The sequence below is a fragment of the Globicephala melas genome, chromosome 4 (assembly GCF_963455315.2).
Source record: "Globicephala melas chromosome 4, mGloMel1.2, whole genome shotgun sequence".
Taxonomy (NCBI): domain Eukaryota; kingdom Metazoa; phylum Chordata; class Mammalia; order Artiodactyla; family Delphinidae; genus Globicephala; species Globicephala melas.
The window spans coordinates 59118978-59142326 of NC_083317.1; the positions used below are offsets into that span (position 1 = coordinate 59118978).

Genomic DNA, 23349 nt, shown 5'->3' on the forward strand with positions numbered 1-23349 from the left:
AGATAATAATACAAACTTATAAAGTGCTCACAGTTAAAAAGTGCTTTAGAATAGTGTCTGGCATACAAACAGTGTTTACTGTTAGCAGAATTCGTATTGTTGATATTTTTACTGTTTAATACAAATAGCCACGCCACACTGAAACACTTTGCATGCTCTCTGTGTGTGCCTTTGTACATATTAATTTCTCTATCTGGGCCATTTCCCTGAAACACAATCTCCCTCAGCTCTGGTGTCATCACCTCTAGGTAATTCTTCCTGAGCATCCCATTCCCACTCCATAGCTTGATGTAGAGACGACTTTATGTACACCCGTAGTGCCCTGTGCTGGCCTCTGTGTTAGCCTCCTATTGCTGCTGTAACAAATTACTACAAACATAGTCACTTAAAACAACACAGTTATTATATTACATTTTTGGAGGTTAGAAGTCCAAAATGGATCTCACTGGACTAAAGTTGTCAGGGCTGGATCCTTCTGGAGGCTCTAGTGGAGAATTCATTTTCTTGCTTTTTTCAGCTTCTAGAGGCCACCTGCATTCCTTGGCTCATGTCTCCATCCTCCATTTGCAAAGTCAGTAGCACAGCATCTTCCAATCTCCCTCCAGCCTCTCTTTCTCTCTCACCCTCCTGCCTGCCTTCATCTTAAAAGGACCCTAGTGATTACACTGAGCCCACCAGAATAACCCAGGATACTCTCCTCATTTCAGAGTCTTTAACTTAATCATATCTACACAATCTGTTTTGCAATGTAAGTAAACATATTCATAGATTTGGGTGATTAGGATGTGGCTGTCTTGTGGGGGGGGCATTATTCAGGCTACCACAGACTCACAGAATTTACCTCACTGTACTGTATTCATTTGTATATTTGTATGTCTCTTTCTCCAATGACATGTGAGCTGACTGAAGGCAGTACTACCAGTGTAGCTTACTAATCTCTATATCACAATGCTTAGCTCATAGCCTGGTGTGTAGTAAGACCTCAATAAGGCTTTAACAGCTTTGTTGAGGTACAATTGATATACAGAGAACTGCACATAGTTAATGTGTACAATTTTACTAGTTTGTCAATATTTACTGGCTAAATAAGAGACTAGATGATGCTTGAATAGAGTTTTTGAAGGACGAGTAGGAATTTCCCAGGCAGATAAGGGAAGAAGACATTCCTGACAGAGAGGTGGTAAACAACATGAGTTGGAAGAATCATTAGTCCTGGCTGAGTCAGTATTGCTGGAGCATGATGTGTTCTGAGGGATGATGCTGGGAGTAGTGGTGTCAGATCAGGGACAGAATTTGGATTTACCCTGAAGGCTGGTGATTCCCAGACCTGGCTGATCACAATTACCTGGATAGTCTTTTTTAAATATTTAGAAAATTTTCAGGCCCCACTTCGCACATTCTTATTCATTAGGTCTGAGTAGGGCTCTAATCTGGGTTTTCTAAAAGCTCCTTGTGATGGTGGTCTGCTTTAGGGATCCCTTTCTGGAGGTGACAAAGGAGTCACTGAGATTTAGGCTGGGCAATTTGGGCACCTTGCATCAGAGGACGAGCACTCTGGAGAACAGGTTTGAAGGAGATGAGACTGGAGGAAGGGACCTAAGGGAATCTGTTACAAAAGCTGAGGCAGGAGATAATGAAGGCCTGAATTCCAACACTGGCACTGAAGATGGACAGTATGACTTATTTAGATGTCTGGTACTTAGGTATTTAAATGTCTAGTATGACTTCCAGACTTTTGCCTTGAGTGTGACATGTGGCATCCAAAAGAAGAACCAATTTAGATACATCTAAATAATAGGAATAATGAGATAACTTTTGATGTACTGAGTTTGAGATTGCCCATGGGCTGCCCACAAGAGTATGTCCAATTCGCCAGTTGAATAAATGGGACTGTAGCTCAAAGGGTAATTGCAAAGGGAGGGAGTAGAGATGATGAATATAGGATAACATTTTTAGCGGCTTAGATGAGAAGGGAAGGCCGAGTTTATGTGATAACAGAGAGATGTAGGATCAAGCAGGGTATAGTTTTGTTCTAATTTTAAGGATAGTGCATCAGTTAGGGTTCCACCAGTCAAACAGAACCAGTAGGCGAGATATATATATATATATATATATATATATATATATATATATATATACACTTTTGAAAAGAAATTGGCTCGCATGCCTGTAGGGATTGAATAGTCAAGTCTGAAGTCCATAAGGCAGGCTGTTGTAAATGGCAGTCTGGAAACTCAGGCAGGAGCTGAAGCTGCAGTCTACAGATGGAATTTCTTCTCCTTCATGTCCTCAGGGAAACCACAGTTCTGTTCTCAAGGTCTTTTAAACTGATTGGATTAGGCTCATCCAGATAACCCAGGATAATCTCCTTTACATACAGTCAGCTGGTTGTAGTTGATAATCACATCTACAGAATGCCTTCACAACAACACCTAGACTCATGTTTGATTGAATAACTGGGTGCCCCAGCCTAGTCAAGTTGACACATAAAACTGACCATCACAGACAGAAAGTGGTTTCATCACCTGAACAGGGTAAGAGAAATGGGGCCAAAAGAGTGAGAGAAGCTGGACCTACTAAAGAGATAAAGGTGAGAGAATTGATGAAGAAAGATCCATTCATTCAACCAAGTTTGTGAGCATCATCCCAGAGGAGACAAGCAAAGGTGGGATCAAGAGCTCAGGTAGAGGGGTTGTCTTAAAGATCAACAAGCCTTTATCTTCTGAGCCAGGAAGAAAAATCAAGATAGCTTTAGACATGGCTATGTTTGGGGTACGGTAACAGAAAGATGAGGGAGCTCCTATGTTGTCAGTGAAGGAAGATCATTACCAAGAGGGGAGGGCGGGGAGATGGGTTCTGGGCGAGCAGTGGATATTTAAAATCAGAGTTTCCTTGAACTGGGGGATATGGAAGAGGCGTGTGTTCTGTATATTAGGGAGAAAGTAAGGATTTACAGCTATGTTTTTAAAATTTCAAATTTGCAAAGAAAGACTGCCACAGACACAAATGACCATGAAATAGACAGAACCTTGTCCATCTCATTAGCACTTCAAAAAATACAGATTAAAATAATTTCACGGTATTGTCATATAGACACAGTAAAAGCATGGTGTCTCATGTTACTAGGACTTTGGACAAAAATTCAGATACAAAGTGATCCTTTGTTGTTGTAATCATGAAAATGGAAAATGATATATTCACACAATGAGTCAGTGGTTTTCTAATATTTTGGCAGTGGAATTCTTTTTCCCTCACAAAATCTTAACACAGAAATCAAATATATAAAACAGTAAAAGCAGAATTGTAGTGGTTAAGGGTACAAAGGAGAACGCAGGGCCCTCCCATAAAGGCCTCCTTCCCAGGCTCCTAGAAGTACCTCATAAGACACTTCCTAGGGACAGTTTGGAATCCACTGTTGTAAATAAATAAATATGTGTTGATGTGTGCAATTGTTTACCATACATTAAGGTGTTTTCTAAAGCAGTTTAGAAAACGCTATGTACAATGTGATTACATGCAAAAATATACCTCCACACATAGAGAAAAAGGTCTGGAAGGATCTAAATGAAGGTGTTAACAAAGATTATCTTTTCAGCAGTAGGATGGATCTTTTTTTCTTCTATGAGCTTATTTGTACTTTCTGAAGGAAAGAAATACATGTTGCTATTGTAATGAGAAAAAATTATTTTTAACGTTAAGTGTGTATCAAACTCTTAGGATGTGTGTGTGTGTGTGTGTGCATACACCAGCATATTCGGAGACATACATTTTTTGGCCCATCCAGCTACGGTCTTTCAGCTCTAATCTCATGCGTCTATACTTTGCTCTGTGATGCGGGGCTGGGATTCTGCAAAACCACATGGTCTTTGCCGGCTGGTGGTTATACCCATATGGACCACTAGAAGGAGATTGGAAGGCAGGAGGAGGAAAGTTCCTGTTTGTTTTCTTATTCCTGGTAGTGTTGCCAAACAGCTCTTCATCCTAGGTAATGACATCCTAGGTAATTGAAGGTAAAAAACTTGAACTCAACTATAGCCTATACTCATTGAAGGTAAGTTTTTTCCTGGCACAATGTGGAAGGAGGAGTCAAAGACTCAGAGAGATTGGAATGATGGGGTGCATATATAATCTGACTTGCACACCCACCCACCCCCAACTGTGTCCTTTGAGAGGTCACTCACCCCACTGAGGCATTGAGAAAGGCATTAATGATGGACTACTTTTGTGTCCTCACAAATTTCTGTGATGGCTGTCTTCTGTAGGCTATGGTGATGGTAGAAGATACTGCCATTGAAATCGGCTCCATGATTTCAGTGAAAACGATGGGATCCCAGAATGACAAAGGCCAAGTGGCAACAATTAACTACAAGAGACGAGGTTAGTGCATTTACTATAATGGGCAATAGAGACAAAATGTTAACCAAATATTTTGACTAGCAGGAATCTTTAGTAGTAGCTAATTGATCGTGGTGCCTGTAGGAATTGAATAGATAGCAGCCTATTAAAATATTACTTCATTTATATAGCAGGGACCAGAAACCTAATCTGAGCACCAAAATGGAGAGGAGACATGACTCCTTACTCAATTTCCAGACTTAAACAAGTTCAGCAGCACAAAATCTCTTGATGACCAAGGAAGCTGGTACAAAGATGCTTATCAGTGTCATTTACAGGAACAAAACTTTAGAAACATATAAGTATCCATGTTATTTATTGCTGGTTAGTCAACATATTCACGACTTAATCATTTTATTACTTTTATTACTTACAGTTCTGTGGGTCAGGAGTTTGGACAGAGCTCAGAAGGGGTGGCTTGTCTCTCTTCCACATAGTGTTGGCTGGGAGGGCTCTACTGGGTCTAGAGGACCTACAATGGCCTCACTCACAAGTCTGGCACTCCCATTGGGATGGCTCAAATGACTGAGGGTGAACTGGGATGGCTGGGTCTCTCTTTTTCCGTGGCATTACCCTGGCTCACACATATGTGTGGGGCCTTGATTCTCCTCTGTGTGGTTTCTCTCTCCACATGGCATCTATCCTCTAGGACCCATCTCCCCACGTAGACTCCCTCTCCAATAGGATAACCTGGACTTCTTTATGCAGCAGATGGATCCACCCTGAGCAAAAGCAGATGCTGTACGGCCTCTTAGAGTCTGAACTCAGAAGTCCCCAAATGCCACTTCCATCACACTTTATTGGTCAAAACAAGTCAGAAAGGCAGAATAGATTCAAAAAATGGGGAAACAAGCACGAGCTCTTGTTGGAAAAAGCAGTAAAGACGTATTGCAAAGAGGTGTGGACACAGAGAGACCCAATTCAGTCACTGGGTCCATTTTCAATAATCTATTACAGGCTAACAAGAAACATATCTCTTAAAAAATTAAGGTACATCCATACAATGAAAAACAGAGTAGGCAAAATTGCTGTAACAAACAGACCCCCTAATATATAATGGTTCAAGCACAATAGATGTTTATTCTCACCCACATTGTGTTCAATACATGATTATTCAAAAATTCAGGCTCCTTCCATCCTTTGACTTTGAATTCCCCTAGGGCCTTGTCATCATCTACATCTAGCTGTAAGAAAAGATAACATAAAGGATACACACCTGCCTCTTAAAAGCATTGGCCCAGGAATAGCACACATCACATGCATTCCTATTCTTTTGGCTACACATAACTGCAAAGGATCCTGGAAATGTAGTCTAGCTGCATGCCCAAAGAGAAGAAAATGGATTTTGATGAACAGCTAGAAGACTCTGCCACCATCATTTTTTAAAGATAGGCAATGGCACAGGGAAATGCTCACATTATATTAAATGAATGGAAGGCATTACAAAACTTTGTATGACTCCAAGTTGGGGAAGGGGCAGAGAGAAATGTATATCTGGAGTGAAAATGGTACCAAGATTTTTATTTCTGGTTGGTGAGAGTACAAAAGTTTTATCTTCTGTTCTTTTCATTTTCAGAATTGTATTCAGTGAACACAAATGACCTCCATAACATGATAAATAATTTTTTTAATGTTAAAATATCTAAGTTATAAACTCAAAGCACTCTTTTAGCATTGTTGCTGATGATCAATCTGTCAACTCCTAGAAGCTCATAGAAATGTAAAGAAAAAATGCCCATTGATGATAGCATTATTTTTGCCACTCTGTTTTCTGAAGTATTTAGGGACCAGCATACAATTTTAATACAGAAAATTCCTAATTTAGAAAAGCCATGTCTAAGTGCATTGTTGAAACTGAACATCTTCGGCCATAAAGTGAACGTAAAACATGATGATGAGGAACCAGAGCCAACCCCCCAAAGCCACTTTCCTCCAATCACTCACGTGATCGGTTCCGGCCAATGGTGTCCCGGCCGTTGGTTCTATAGAGGACAACTATGGATTCCAGGATTGTTACAGAAAAGTACTTTCCACCATCAAGATTAAAACAGCAGGAGCAAATCTTCCCTCAGCTTGGGTCACCCTCACCCCTAACAAGCTCTGGCACTCAGAGTGGGAGCTTACATCCTGCCATGTTCCCAGAACCAGTTTCTCTACCAGGTGGGAAGTGGGAGCTGAGATCTCTCAGCAGTGAGCCCCTGGCATGGTGGGAGCAAGAAGGTGGAGGGGAGAGCTGGGTTCTAGGCCTGGGCAGGGGTCCCCATGCGGCATGATCACATTAAGACCCAGGATTCTGAGGGAGATATAGTGGTGGGGTGTCAGATTAGGATGATGGGAGAAATGCTAGGGACTCCTAAGATGGGGAAGAGATGTTTTTCCCATTCACTTTCCCCTTCATAGACGTAGTGATCTTGAATACTTTAGTTCCTCTCCATCCCAAGTCCTCTGTCATCCCAGTTCCTTCACTGTCCTCAGCTCCAGTAACCTTCACATTCACTTCACTTCAGTCACATGCTCTCAAATCATATCCCAAATCTTGCCATCATCCAGAATTACTCCATATCTGATATCATAAATTCAGACATTTTTCTTTCTGATGATAGCGTCCTATCTTTTCAACTTTCTTACTCAAGTTATTTCTTATAAATCTGATCTTGAACCTTACTGGATCACCAGTCCTTAACCTCTTACTGTCTTCACATCAGTACCCTTCTTTGTATACAGCTTAGATTCTCCCAGTCCATTGCACGCCAACGTTATCAATCCCCTCTCCCCGTTACTTCCATCACTCTTGCCTAGCCAAAGTCCAACCCTTTATTAATTCCACTCTCTGAATTTTCTGTAATTATGGGGAAAAAAACTGAAGTCCTCAGACAAGAACTCTCTCAACTTACTAATGCCAAACCTACAAATTTACCTGTGCCTCCACCATCCTATCTTCCATTCCTCCAGTTACAATGCGTAAGGCGATCCTCCCCTCACCTGAGGTGAATCCCTTCACTGCCTGTCTCCATCCAGTAAAAGCTTTTGCAGAAAAAGGGTCATGTATGCTTGTTAACTGCTGCCTCCAGGACCTAGCAGAGTATCTGGCACATAACAAGTGCACAGTATTTATCAAATGAATAGCTTTGGTGAGTTAAGGAAAAGATAGGGACAGAGAAAGGGAATAAAAGAGTTATTCTTCCTATCCTATTTTACTGTTTTGGTCAGAAGAGAGAAGAATATTTTGAGGAGGAGAGCAGAATTTTTCTCATACATAAAGGACAGAGGTTGATCAAGAATTGACAGTATTTGAACTGTTAATAATTCTTACATTTCAGAAGTCACCTGAGTGGGTGAAAGTCGTTTCATGCACGTATTAGCTGTGTATAATTTATTTTCCTGAGAAAAATTCTTCCTTTAGAATAAATTTCCAAATAAATTCCTTTAGAATAAATTTCTGTCATCTAGAATAATTTTATGTACAAATCCCCTTCATCCTTTAATTCCTAGTTCCACTGCCCCTTGTTCACCTCCCCCAAAATCTGGAACTTATCTCTTCCATCTCTGAACTCCCATCTCACTTTCTCTCTACCTCTTTTATGATACTGACTGCCCACAGTCTGCCTTGTTCTTGAGACATTTGTACCGAGTTCTGTAAGCACTTTCATGCAGGGATGGATATCCTCCCTCCTGCTGGCACATGGGTGCTCAGTAAATACTTGTTGAATAAATACTGGATGAATTAAGTAATGAATAAAAAAAGTCTTTCAATAAGAACCAAATACTAGCCTGGCATCAAGAATTTCTTAATTCAAGAAACACAGTCGTTCTAGAAGTCACAGGAACACATTTGAAAGGCTAGGCATACATAGGCATAATGTGTTGATAGCCCACACGATAGTCTCCAAAAATTTTCCTTGATTCTAAAAGGCATCCTGTCACAGGTTTTAATTTAAAAAGCATGCTTCTACCTGACTATACTTTTTGAAAATGTTGGCATTTTTAGGGCTGTTACAAAAACAAACATTTTCTTTCAAAATGTAATTTGCACGCAAAAGCCTTAAGGAGACAGCCTCTGACTTGTACTCCGGAACTTTCAGAAGATATAAGACTAACATGTTTCATTTGAATTCCTGAAGTGAATTTTGGTTTGGATTTTGATCTGAATGTATAGGTATAAATCCCAGTTTAAGATCTGGAGTATATAAGAATTATAATTTTCTTGGGTCAAATGCTGAATTTCACTTTATGGAAATGTGTAAAGATAACCCCTTACAAGAATCTTATAATTATCTAAAGATACATGAAGTGATGATTGAAGAAAATGAAGAGTTTAGAGAAAAAAAGATAAGAAATGAGTTCCCAAAAAACAGAAGTAAAAGGAGAGTGGAATTAAAGCACCCATTATTGAGAAATCAGACTCTTATAGAGCAACCTTTCAAACTCCATTCAATATATATTTTATTATAACATTTAGCTTCACAATAGAGTATAACTTAATAGCTTTAAGTGTAATTATTCCCCACGGACCTTTACACAGACACCTTAACAGCATTTGCTGAGGAAATCCACAGTCCGCAGTTATGGCTTGCTCAATACCCACCTCTCCACCAGGGGGCAGCAAGAGGCTGTACCCAGATTACTCTCTAATGGCTCCTGGTTTAGTTAGAAGCCAAGCAGAGCCTAATCTACATTCCAGCTCGCCAGTGGAATCCCAGCTTCACAACCTCAGACAGAATGGAGACAAATCGACTTATCCCTGGCAGAAGAGATGCAAATTATCAAAGAAACGTCTTACAGCAAAGTAGATGCACATGATTTCAAGGCTTTGCGCCTAACTTGGAAGCAAGTCATGTGACCTGAAGGCATAGTTTTGGCCAGGAGTGGCTTAACCTAAATTTATTTTCAAGGCGCAGAGTCACTTGAACCTGGGAATGGCAAGACTTAAAAAAAAAAAAAAAAAGTTGATAATCAGATAATTGGATATATTTTTTTCTACATTAAAGACTCAATGCCCAAGAACTGACCTTGGAGAAAGTGAAATCATTATTCCTGCTCTTTGACAGCCTTGAGGCAAAATTTCCAAGTCAAATTTATAAGGTGTATAGGGATTTGGTTGCTTGTTTTGCTTTCTTCTCTCTTGCCAGTTACCTCCTGAGATCCGGGCATGGATCAGTAAAATCCCTCTGCCGTGGCTGCCAGCAAGTCTGTGCCTGACTCGGCGCCTTGCTGAAAAGGTACCAGGGCCTCTAGTGGAACATAACACCCTAGTACCAAGCCAGGGGACAGAGCCAAGCCACATTTCAGTGTCTGCCGCTGAACAAGCTCTGAGCAGGGGCCATCTTTTCTGCCCAAGAAGTTGTTACTGGACTCTTTCAAGTGTTTGCTTTTGCGACTAAACTGGTCAAGAAAATGTTTTTGAAAATTAGGGTTCACTCAGAAAGGAGATAGTCTGTCTACACCTGACATTTTCAAGAGACACATCATCTGTGCACCCAGATACACTCACAAAAACACACATACAGAGATGCACACTTGCCAAGAAACAAAAAGTTCTCAGGAGAATCATGGTCCTGAAAGCTTTCTCTCTTTTACACCAGTATTTACTGCTATCTCTTCTCATAAAATCTACTATAAGAGATGCTGGCATAGCAAGAATTTTACCTCAGGAATATATAAGAAAACATGATCAGGGCAGTAAGCAGATGTATTCAAATAGTGACAAGGTACTCAAGTGTGATAAAGCCAGTACATGGAGTCACATCTAACTCAGGTCAACTCTAGAATAAAAACGAAGGATATTAAAATTGGCATGGAAAATCTCCCCCCATGAGCATGTAGGCATCACAAGAACAGGAATGTTTAGTTCCTTGTTCTAACAAGAAGCTATTCAGTTCCTCTTTCTGAGCTAAATGCCTAGAACAGTTCAGATGCTCAGTTAATATATCAAATGAAAAAAGTGCTTAAGAAAGTTACCGCATCAGAGACCAACATCTCTTAGTAAGTCCATTTCAGATAATCTTTCACCCCCTCCAGCATGAAAGCAGATCATGATTTCTTCAGTTGAACACTAGCTGATGTAGTTGTCTTGAGTCAAGGGACCATGTTGTATGCATCTTTAACAACAGTCATATCCAGAGAGGCAAGCTGTTTACCCCATCGGCACAGATGCTGACTGAATAAGTGAAGATTCCCATCTCACACTCTCTCTGGGGTAGTGTTGCCAGATTGAGCAAATAAAAATAGAGGATGCACAGTTAAATTTAAATTTCAGATAAGTGAATTTAGCATAGGACAAAGACTTATACTAAAAAAAATTCACTAACTAAAATTCAAAGTTAACTGGGTGTCCTGTATTTTATCTGGTAATCCTAATCTGCAGCATATACTACAGCATTTTGCTCTTCCTGAGCAAAATAGTGGGAGAATTGTCTAACTTTTTAATTGTTGGACTTCCCTGGTGGTGCAGTGGTTAAGCATCCGCCTGCCAATGCAGGGGACACGGGTTCGAGCCCTGGTCCGGGAAGATCCCATATGCCCGTGTGGTTCCCACATGCGGAGCAACCAAGCCCGTGTGCCACGACTACTGAGCCTGTGCTCTGAAGCCTGCAAGCCACAACTGCTGAGCCCATGTGCCACAACTACTAAAGCCCATGCGCCTAGAGCCCATGCTCTGCAACAAGAGAAGCCACTGCACTGAGAAGCCCACACAACGCAACAAAGAGTAGCCTGCACTCGCCACAACTAGAGAAAGCCCTCATGCAGCAACAAAGACCCAACGTGGCCAAAAATAAATAAATTAATTAATTAAATTCTATTAAATTAATTAATTAAGTAATTGTGACCTTTCTCTCGGGTGACACAGATTGTATCTTTTTTTTAAACACATTTATTAGAGTATAATTGCTTTACAATGGTTAGTTTCTGCTTTATAACAAAGTGAATCAGCTATACATACACATATATCCCCATATCTCCTCCCTTTTGCATCTCCCTCCCACCCTCCCTATCCCACCCCTCTAGGTGGTCACAAAGCACTGAGCTGATCTGCCTGTGCTATGCGGCTGCTTCACACTAGCTATCTATTTTACATTTGGTAGTGTATATATGTCAACGCTACTCTCTCACTTCATCCCAGCTTGCCCTTCCCCCTCCCTGTGTCCTCAAGTCCATTCTCTACATCTGCATCTTTATTCCAGTCCTGCCTGTAGGTTCTTCAGAACCTTTTTTTTTTTTTAATTTTATTGTGACCATCAGTTGAAGGTCAATTGGAGGCTCCTCTCATTTAAATCTTTATTTGCTCTTGCTAAAATAAATATTTTTATGGGGGAAAGAAGTCCTTTAAGAAGACCTTCTGGGGACTTCTCTGGTGGCACAGTGGACAGGACTCTGCACTGCCAATGCAGGGGTTCGGGGTTCAATCCCTGGTCAGGGAACTAGATCCCACATGCATGCCTCAACTAAGAGTTCTCATGCCACAACTAAGGAGCCCTGGAGCCGCAACTAAGGAGCCTACATGCTGCAGCTAAGGACCTGGCGAGCCACAACTAAGGAGACCACCTGCTGCAACCAAGACCCAGCACAACCAAAATAAATAAATTAATTAATTTTTTAAAAAGACGACTTTCTGTCTTCAATCATAAAATCAGATTTAGGAATAAAGAAAAAAATAAGATGCAAATATAATTCTGACAGAATAACAATTATTCTCCAAAATAAGCCCCCAAACTGAAATTAAGATGCCTAGGATACATTTATAGTTAGCACAAATACTAAAGGAATAAACAATAATTTTCAATTGATCAGCTAGCATTTTGTGAACGCTTGTGGCTTTAAGAATGAATAAATAGAAATGTTAACAGGAGGTGGGAAAACATCACAGAAGCACTGACTTTTTAAAAAAAGGAGCAGTCACATGTAGAGGAGCAGTCACAAGAGCCTCTACAACTAAAGGAAATGAGAGTTGCGCGGAGGGCAGAGTTAGTAATACACAGCAAAACAGGGCTAAAATATTTCCTCTTTTTATTTTTGAATTTTGTTTTATTTATTTTTTTATACAGCAGGTTCTTATTAGTTATCCATTTTATACATATTAGTGTATATATGTATACACTATATACACGTATAGATTCCATATATATGTGTTAGCATACAGTATTTATTTTTCTCTTTCTGACTTACTTCACTCTGTATGACAGTCTCTACGTCCATCCACCTCACTACAATTAACTCAATTTTGTTTCTTGTTATGGCTGAGTAATATTCCATTGTATATATGTGCCACATCTTTATCCATTCCTCTGTCGATGGACACTTAGGTTGCTTCCATGTCCTGGCTATTGTAAATAGAGTTGCAATAAGCATTGTGGTACATGACTCTTTTTTCTTTTTTTAACTTCTTTATTGGAGTATAATTGCTTTACAATGGTGTGTTAGTTTCTGCTTTATAACAAAGTGAATCACCTATACATATACATTATCACCATATCTCCTCCCTCTTGCATCTCCCTCCCACCCGCCCTATCACACCCCTCTAGGTGGTCACAAAGCACTGAGTTGATCTCCCTGTGCTATGCGGCTGCTTCCCACTAGCTATTTATTTTACATTTGGTAGTATATATAAGTCCATGCCACTCTCTCACTTCGTCCCCGCCCATGTCCTCAAGTCCATTCTCTGTGTCTGCATCTTTATTCTTGTCCTGCCCCTAGGTTCTTCAGAACCACTTTCTTTAAAAATTTTTTTAGATTCCATATATATGTATTAGCATACGGTCTTTGTTTTTCTCTTTCTGACTTACTTCACTCTGTATGACAGACTCTAGGTTCATCCACCTCACTACAAATAACTCAATTTCGTTTCTTTTTATGGCTGAGTAATATTCCATTGTATATATGTGCCACATCTTCTTTATCCATTCCTCTGTCAATGGACACTTAGGTTGCTTGCATGTCCTGGCTATTGTAAATAGAGCTGCAATGAACATTGTGGTACATGACTCTTTTTGAATTATGGTTTTCTCAGGGTATATGCCCAGTAGTGGGATTGCTGTGTCGTATGGTAGTTCTATTTTTAGTTTTATAAGGAACCTCCATAGTGGCTGTATCAATTTACATTCCCACCAACAGTGCAAGATGGTTCCATTTTCTCCACACCCTCTCCAGCATTTATTGTTTGTAGATTTTTTGATGATGGCCATTCTGACCAGTGTGAGGTGATACCTCATTGTAGTTTTGATTTGCATTTCTCTAATGATTAGTGATGTTGAGCATCTTTTCATGTGCCTCTTGGCCATCTGCATGTCTTCTTTGGAGAAATGTCTATTTAGGTCTTCCACCCATTTTTCAGTTGGATTTTTTGTTTTCTTGATATTGAGCTGCATGAGCTGCTTGTAAATTTTGGAGATTAATCCTTTGTCAGTTGCTTCATTTGCAAATATTTTCTCCCATTCTGAGGGTTGTCTTTTCGTCTTATTTATGGTTTCCTTTGCTGTGCAAAAGGTTTTAAGTTTCATTAGGTCCTATTTGTTTATTTTTGTTTTTATTTCCATTTCTCTAGGAGGTGGGTCAAAAAGGATCTTGCTTTATGTCATAGAATGTTCTGCCTATGTTTTCCTCTAAGAGTTTGATAGTGTCTGGCCTTACAGTTAGGTCTTTAATCAATTTTGAGTTTATTTTTGTGTATGGTGTTAGGGAGTGTTCTAATTTCATTCTTTTACATGTAGCTGTCCAGTTTTCCCAGCACCACTTATTGAAGAGGCTGTCTTTTTTCCATTGTATATTCTTTCCTCCTTTATCAACAATAAAGTGACCATATGTGCGTGACTTTATCTCTGGGCTTTCTATCCTGTTCCATTGATCTATATTTCTGTTTTTGTGCGAGTACTATACTGTCTTGATTACTGCAGCTTTGTAATATAGTCTGAAGTCAGGGAGCCTGATCCCTCCAGCTCCATTTTTCTTTCTCAAGATTGCTTTAGCTATGTGGGGTCTTTTGTGTTTCCATACAAATTGTGAAATTTTTTGTTCTAGTTCTGTGAAAAATGCCATTGGTAGTTTGATAGGGATTGCACTGAATCTGTAGATGGCTTTGGGTAGTAGAGTCATTTTCACAATGTTGATTCTTACAATCCAAGAACATGGTAAATCTCTCCATCTGTTTGTATCATCTTTAATTTCTTTCATGAGTGTCTTATAGTTTTCTGTTTACAGGTCTTTTGTCTCCTTAGGTAGGTTTATTCCTAGGTATTTTATTCTTTTTGTTGCAGTGGTAAATGGGAGTGTTTCCTTAATTTCCCTTGCAGATTTTTCATCATTAGTGTATAGGAATGCAAGAGATTTCTGTGCATTAATTTTGTATCCTGCTACTTTACCAAGTTCATTGATTAGCTCTAGTAGTTTTCTGGTAGCACCTTTAGGATTCTCTATGTGTAGTATCATGTCATCTGCAAACAGTGACAGCTTTACTTCTTCTTTTCTGATTTGGATTCCTTTTATTTCTTTTACTTCTCTGATTGTTGTGGCTAAAACTTCCAAAACTATGTTGAATAATAGTGGTGAGAGTGGACAACCTTGTCTTGTTCCTGATCTTAGAGGAAATGGTTTCAGTTTTTCACCATTGAGAGTGATGTTGGCTGTGGTTTGTCATATATGGCCTTTATCATGTTGAGGTTAGTTTCCTCTATGCCTACTTTCTGGAGGGTTTTTATCATAAATGGGTGTTGAATTTTGTCGAAAGCTTTTTCTGCATCTATTGAGATGATCATATGGTATTTTTCCTTCAGTTTGTTAATATGGTGTATCACATTGATTGATTTGTGTATATTGAAGAATCCTTGCATTTCTGGGATAAACCCCACCTGACCAGGGTATATGATTCTTTTAATGTGCTGTTGTATTCTGTTTGCTAGTATTTTGTTGAGGATTTTTGCATCTATATTCATCAGAGATGTTGGTCTGTAGTTTTCTTTTTTGTGACATCTTTGTCTGGTTTTGGTATCAGGGTGATGGTGGCCTCGTAGAATGAGTTTGGAAATGTCCTCCCTCTGCTATATTTTGGAAGAGTTTGAGAAGGATAGGTGTTAGCTCTTCTCTAAGTGTTTGATGGAATTTGCCTGTGAAGCCATCTGGTCCTGGGCTTTTGTTTGTTGGAAGATTTTTAATCACAGTTTCAATTTCAGTGCTTGTGATTGGTCTGTTCATATTTTCTGTTTCTTCCTGGTTCAGTCTCAGAAGGTTGTGCTTTTCTAAGAATTTGTCCATTTCTCCAGGTTGTCCATTTTATTGGCATAGAGTTGCTTGTAGTAATCTCTCATGATCCTTTGTATTTCTGCAGTGTCAGTTGTTACTTCTCCTTTTTCATTTCTATTGATTTGAGTCTTCTCCCTTTTTTCTTGATGAGTCTGGCTAATGGTTTATCAATTTTGTTTATCTTCTCAAAGAACCAGCTTTTAGTTTTATTGATCTTTGCTATCATTTCGTTCATTTCTTTTTCATTTATTTCTGGTCTGATCTTTATGATTTCTTTCCTTCTGAAAACTTTGGGGTTTTTTTGTTCTTCTTTCTCTAATTGCTTTAAGTGTAAGGTTAGGTTATTTATTTGAGCTATTTCTTGTTTCTTGAGGTAGGATTGTATTGCTATAAACTTCCCTCTTAGAACAGCTTTTGCTGCATCCCACAGGTTTTAGGTCGTCGTGTCTCCATTGTCATTTGTTTCTAGGTATTTTTTGATTTCCTCTTTGATTTCTTCATTGATCTCTTGATTATTAAGTAGTGTATTGTTTAGCCTTCATGTGTTTGCATTTTTTACAGTTTTTTTCCTGTAATTGATATCTAGTCTCATAGCATTGTGGTCAGAAAAGATACTTGATATGATTTCAATTTTCTTAAGTTTATCATAGCTTGATTTGTGACCCAAGATATGATCTATCCTGGAGAATGTTCCATGAGCACTTGAGAATAAAGTGTATTCTGTTGTTTTTGGATGGAATATCCTATAAATCAAGTCCATTTTGTTTAATGTATCATTTAAAGCTTGTGTTTCCTTATTTATTTTCATTTTGATGATCTGTCCATTGGTGAAAGTGGGGTGTTAAAGTCCACTGGTATGATTGTGTTACTGTCAATTTCCCCTTTTATGGCTGTTAGCATTTTCCTTATGTATTGAGGTACTCCTATGTTGGGTGCATAAATATTTACAATTGTTATATCTTCTTCTTGTACTGATCCTTTGATCATTATGTAGTGTTCTTTGTCTCTTGTAATAGTCTTTATTCTAAAGTCTGTTTTGTCTGATATGAGAATTGCTACTCCAGCTTTCTTTTTATTTCCATTTGCATGGAATATCTTTTTGCATCCCCTCACTATCAGTCTGTATGTGTCCCTACGTCTGAAGCGTGTCTCTTGTAGACAGCATTTATGCAGGTCTTGTTTTTGTATCCATTCAACCAGTCTTTGTCGTTTGGTGGGAGCATTTAATACATTTACATTTAAGGTAATTATCAATATGTATGTTCCTATTACCATTTTCTTAATTGTTTTGTGTTCGTTATTGTAGGTCTTTTCCTTTTCTTGTGTTTCCTATGCAGAGAAGTTCCTTTAGCATTTGTTATAAAGCTGGTTTGGTGGTGCTGAATTCTCTTAGCTTTTGCTTGTCTGTAAAAGATTTAATTTCTCCATCGAATCTGAATGAGATCCTTGCTGGGTAGAGTAATCTTGGTTGTAGATTTTTCCCTTTCATCAGTTTAAATATGTCCTGCCAGTCCCTTCTGGCTTGCAGAGTTTCTGCTGAAAGATCAGCTCTTAACTTTATGGGGATTCCCTTGCATGTTATTTGTTGCTTTTCCGTTGCTGCTTTTAATATTTGTTCTTTGTATTTAATTTTTGATAGTTTGATTAATATGTGTCTTGGCATGTTTCTCCTTGGATTTATCCTGTATGGGACTCTCTGTGCTTCCTAGACTTGATTGACTATTTCCTTTCCCATATTAGGGAAGTTTTTAACTATAATCTGTTCAAATGTTTTCTCAGTCCCTTTCTTTTCCTCTTCTTCTTCTGGGACCCCTATAATTCAAATGTTGGTGCATTTAATGTTGTCCCAGAGGTCTCTAAGACTGTCCTCAATTCTTTTCATTCTTTTTTCTTTATTCTGCTCTGCTGTAGTTATTTCCACTATTTTGTCTTCCAGGTCACTTATCCGTTTTTCTCCCTCAGTTATTCTGCTATTGATTCCTTCTAGAGAATTTTTAATTTCATTTATTGTGTTGTTCCTCATTGTTTATTTGCTCTTTAGTTCTTCTAGGTCCTTGTTAAATGTTTCTTATATTTTCTCCATTCTATTTACAAGTTTTTGGATCATATTTACTATCATTACTCTGAATTCTTTTTCAGGTAGACTGCCAGTTTCCTCTTCATTTGTTTGGTCTGGTGGGTTTTTACCTTGCTCCTTCATCTGCTGTGATTTTCTCTGTCTTCTCATTTTGCTTTACTTACTGTGTTTGGGGTCTCCTTTTCACAGGTTCATAGTTCCTGTTGTTTTTGGTGTCTACCCCCAGAGGCTAAGGTTGGTTCAGTGGGTTGTGTAGACTTCCTGGTGGAGGGGCCTAGTGCCTGTGTTCTGGTGGATGAGGCTGGATCTTGTCTTTCTGGTACACAGGACTGCATCCAGTGGTGTGTTTGGGAGTGTCTGTGACCTTATTATGATTTTAGGCAGCCTCTCTGCTAATGGGTGGGGTTGTGTTCCTGTCTTGCTAGTTGTTTGGCATAGGGTGTCCAGCACTGTAGCTTGCTGGTTGTTGAGTGGAGCTGGGTCTTAGCAGTGTGATGGAGATCTCTGCGAGAGCTTTTGCCGTTTGATATTACGTGGAGCTGGGCGGTCTCTGGTGGACCAATGTCCTGAACTCTGCTCTCCCACCTCAGAAGCACAGGCCTGACACCCAGCTGGAGCACTAAGACCATGTCAGCCACACGGCCAGGTATATGGGGAGTTTCTTGCCTTTGGGGAAGTCTGCGGTCTTCTGCCAGCGTTCAGTAGGTGTTCTGTAGGAGTTGTTCCACATGTAGATGTATTTCTGGTGTATTTGTGGGAGGAAGGTGATCTCCACATCTTACTCCTGTGCCATCTTGAAGGTCTCCCCAGATTGTATCTTTTTTACTTTGATGTACAAATGCCACTGTAGTATGATGATGACAATGGGTTCCATTTAATTCCTTTAGGTGTGCCATCGAAAATTCCAGTATTTGGAAATGTCCTCTGAACTCAGAGTTTTGAACACCACTAGTATAGAGTCTCTGGTATCAGCCTTGCTTTATCTGAATGAAGGGTCTGCCCTATAATATTCTTTATCCCCTATACTTTGGAAGATAATTTCTGGGCAGATACCTTAGTTGAGAAGGTTGAAACTAGGCTTAGGAGGTCCTGTGTTTCCTGAGTTATTTCCAGCGAATTATCAACCTCCTGATCATGAAGTGGTGATAAAACCCAATTCTGGGAGTTGGGCAGGAATTCATAATGCAAGAGTGTGGGGGGAAAGTATTGAATTAAGTAATGCTAATATGTACTCATTTTTTCCAACATGAATATGGCTTAGAAAAAGTGATCCCCTGACTTCTGTCCACAAACATCATATATTAGTCCTGGACCAGAGCCAGTCTTTCCTGAGAACCCATACCTAGCTGTAAGCTAAGCAAGTGATCAGTTCCTGGTTTTAGTCTCTGAGGGACCTGGTCCACCTTTACCCAGAGCTCAGCCCTTGTACTTCATGGCTCAGCTCAGCCAGAAAGCTCAGTGGATAACCCTGGGTGACTTGGGTGGCAGTGGGGGTGGAGGTGGAGGAATTGCAGGGGGCAGAGGAATTTAGCTGGTAATCAAGGAAGGAATACATAGGAATAAACTCTTTTCCATAAGAAAATTTTTGTTCAGCTAACCTCAAAGCTTAGTTTTAGAATTTCATAAAGGAAATGTTCCTTTGTCACTTGTAAGCATTATTTTTATTGAACTATACTATAAATGAGTACCATTGAATAAAAGAAGACCAATTAAATGAATAAAAATAAAACTCTTATCTTCCTAGAAACCTCCATTATATTATATGGCATTTAAGACTTTTCACAAATTAACACCAATCTATCTTTCCAACCTCATTTCTTGCCACTTCTTTCTAGAACTGTCATACTCTACCCCAGGGTTGGGTCTTCGTTGCTGAGCTCGGGCTTTCTCTATTTGCGGCAAGCAGGGGCTGCTCTTAGTTGCAGTGCGTGGGCTTCTCATGGCGGTGGCTTCTCTTGTTGTGGAGCACGGGCTTTAGGTGCATGGGCTTCAGTAGTTGTGGCGCATGGGCTCAGTAGTTGTGGCGCATGGGCTCAGTAGTTGTGGCTCACGGTCTCTAGAGCACAGGCTCAGTAGTTGTGGCACACGGGCTTAGTTGCTCTGCAGTATGTGGGATCTTCCCAGACCAGGGCTCGAACCCATGTCCCCTGCATTGGCAGGCAGATTCTTAACCACTGTGCCACCAGGGAAGCCCTCTACTTATTATTGAAAGCCTGAATCAAATGCTGTCTATCTGTATAGTTTTCCTTACAATCTATGCCAGCATAATTTCCTTCCCTGCCTCTGGCTACCAGAGGCACTGCACACATCTTTACTACCAGTACTAATGGTGTTTACCACACAGAGCTGCAATTATCCCCTCCTCTCAAGAGAGTGAGTTTCTCGAGAGCAAGGTCTCTATATCCACACTACCCAACACAGTGTGTGTGTGTGTGTGTGTGTGTGTGTGTCTCACCAAATATACACAGCACTCAAATAGATGTTTATGTAAGCACAAGCCAAAGTCCTGAGTTATAACATTTACTCTATATTTCCTAAAGGAATACATGGATTTCCATATTTATCAAGTAGATAAAATTAGACTAGACCCCACTAGACTTCTATGCTTCAGCAAATCTGGTTTACTCACCATTTTCCAAACACGCATAGTAATTTCCCATCTTTACACCACAGTTGAAATTTTCTTCCCCTGAAAGCATCTATTCTCATTTCTCCCAATTAAAATCTTCCTAAACACCACCTCTAGTTTTCACAACTCTAGACACACACTTACTCACATGCACACACACTATGATCTCTTCCTTCTGAAAGCATCTTTGCTTTTTTTCTCTTCTTTTCTAGTTCTCCTCATTCTCCATCTTATTCCCAATGGTCTTCTCTTAAAGTTGGATTCTGCTCCTTGAAGGCAGAGACTCTATCTTCCTCTTTCTGCAGCTCCTCACCAAGGGACTTGCACATACTAGGCACTAATCAAGAATTTGTTGAATAGAAAAAATCAGAGGTTATTTAAAAAATACTCAGTTCCCACCAACAGTGCAGGAGGGTTCCCTTTTCTCCACACTGTCTCCAGCATTTGTTGCTTGTAGATTTTTTTGATGATGGCCATTCTGACCAGTGTGAGGTGATAATTCATTGTAGTTTTGATTTGCATTTTTCTAATAATTAGTGATGTTGAGCATCTTTTCATGTGCCTCTTGGCCATCTGTATGTCTTCTTTGGAGAAATGTCTATTTAGGTCTTCCACCCATTTTTTGATTGGGTTATTTGTTTTTTTGATATTGAGCTGCATGAGCTGCTTGTATATTTTTGAGATTAATCCCTTGTCAGTTGCTTTGTTTACAGATATTTTCTCCCATTCTCAGGGCTGTCTTTTTTCTTGTTTATGGTTTCCTTTGCTGTGCAAAAGCTTTTAAGTTTAATTAGGTCCCATTTGTTTATTTTTGTTTTTATTTTCATTACTCTAGGAGGTGGGTCAAAAAAGATCTTGCTGCAGTTTATGTCAAAGACTGTTCTGCCTATACAGTGGAATGTTACTCAGCCATAAGAAGGAACGAAATTGTGCCATTTGCAGAGACGTGGATGGACCTAGAGACTGTCATACAGAGTGAAGTAAGTCAGAGAGAAAAAACAAATGTCGTATATTAACACACATATATGGAATCTAGGAAAATGGTACAGATGAACCTATTTGAAAAGCAGAAATAGAGACACAGACATAGAGTGCGATGAATTGGGAGATTGGAATTGACATATATACACTATTATGTACAAAATAGGTAACTAATGAGAACGTACTGTATAGCACAAGAAACTCTACTCAATGCTCTGTGGTGACCTAAATGGGAGGGAAATCCAAAATGGAGGGCATATATGTGTACGTATAGCTGATTCACTTTGCTGTACAGCAGAAACTAACACAACATTGTAAAGCAACTATACTCCAATAAGAAAAAAATAGTTCATATCCAGAGACAGATGTAAGTGTATACAGAAAGGAAGGGGATTGCAACCCATCATGGGGAAGCTTCAGAAAGATTAGTTCACCTGGGTCAGGAAAGAATGGAGGTGCATTATCAGGTAACCACAGTAGTCCAAGGGTGAGGTAAAGCCATCGCTTTGATAATAACAAAGATGTCAGGAACGATTTCCAAAGGATGGGGTACAGGATTTGCTACCTAACTCGAAATGAGACAAGGGAGAGAGAGGAGTAGGAATAAATCATATTCAGATCCTGACTCTGGGTGCTGGGATGATGACAGCATCACTTACCGAAATACAGAGTTTTGGGGGAAAGGATAATGAGTGCAGCAGTTGAGTGTCCATGAGCCGCCTCAACAGAAATATAACAGAGACAGTTGGAAAGATGAGCATGAGGCTTAGACAAGCAGGGGAGCCCAGTGACGGAGCTTGGGAGTCAGTCATATAGCTGAGGCCAAGGGGCAATACAGGGTGATGGAGGGGTGGGGTCTGTGACAAGAGGAGAGGGGAGGGGCTGGTGAGGGAGGCGGGCGGGAGAAGGGGAAGGGGGGCACAATTCCATGGAGTAGCGTTTCAAGGGCTTCAACACTGCAGGAATGGTAAGAATGAGGGCTGCAGATAGGCCAGTGGGTATATTGATGTGGTGGTCTGCTGCCTTTTGAGGATGAGACTCGTGGGGTAGAGGGCCTGAAAGCCAGACTGCTAGGAGGTATGGGGTGAAGGAGCAGTGAGAATGTAATGGCTAAGATAGAAGAAACCAATTTCCTCAACAAGTGTGTCAGTGAGAGGAAGGCTGTCAGTACCACAGTAGCTTGAGGGCATAGCAGGGTTCAGAAAGGTTGTGTTTGTTTTTAGGTTGTGCCTGAGACTGGAACTTGTTTGTTGACAGAGGGAAAGGAGCTCGAAAGTAGGAGATTTGGAAGCTATGAGAGAGAAAATGTAATAAGCAAAGTCTTAGAGGAGGTGGGATAGGATTGGAGTCTCGGCGGAAGGGCTGGCTTTGGAAGGAGAAAGGACCTCTTCCTCCAAGAGAGAAGGAAAGAAAGCGGGAGGAGTGAGGAATCACATGACTAAGGCAAAGAGGAGGGTGGAGGGGCCTCACCTCCACACTTTCTTATCCACCAGAGCAGGAGGGGAAACCCTGTGCCCAGGTGTGCCCAGTTTGTGAAGCTGGAGTTACATGAGGACAGTCCTGAAACAAATGTATCAGGGAGATGACAAGAGACAAGTGAAGGGGTGGCAAAGCAGCAGTGAGGCCCCACGATTCCTTTCAGATGGGCACATCTTTTCCTGGGAAGCTCCTTACCCTTCAAGACCCAGCTCAAATGTTTCCTTCTCTGGCTCACCCAGGTGAAAACTGAACTCACGGGGGTCCTACTCCCCCACCCTGCCCCGCCCAGGCCCTGCAACCTTTATAAAAGTATTTACCTTGTATTTCAAGTTTCACTCATTTGTCTCTCCCATCAGTTTTTAAGCTTCTCAAAGGTCATAATTTATCAGTAAGTGCTCAAAAATAATGAGTGAGTGAATGAACCAAGGGATGGATGTGTGAATGAATGATATTTCCTCCCCCGGTGGAAGCTGACTTCTGCTTCCAGTATATTAACGCAGAGAGAGACCTCAGGAGGGAGATTAGGGGAAAACTGCACGTGTGGATACATGTGAAGTAA

General features: G+C 40.2%; 1 protein-coding gene across 6 annotated transcripts in view; it reads left to right on the top strand.

Annotated features, from left to right (window-relative positions):
• BOC (BOC cell adhesion associated, oncogene regulated) overlaps positions 1–23349 on the top strand; it is a 259219-nt gene that overhangs the window by 978 nt on the left and 234892 nt on the right. For 5 of the 6 annotated variants that reach the window (XM_060298055.1, XM_060298058.1, XM_060298059.1 and 2 more), the window contains exons 2-3: positions 4263–4377; positions 21166–21310. The gene's annotated coding sequence lies outside the window, so the exon portion shown is untranslated. The remainder of the gene's footprint in view (positions 1–4262; positions 4378–21165; positions 21311–23349) is intronic. The other variant, XM_030836792.2, reaches the window with a different exon arrangement.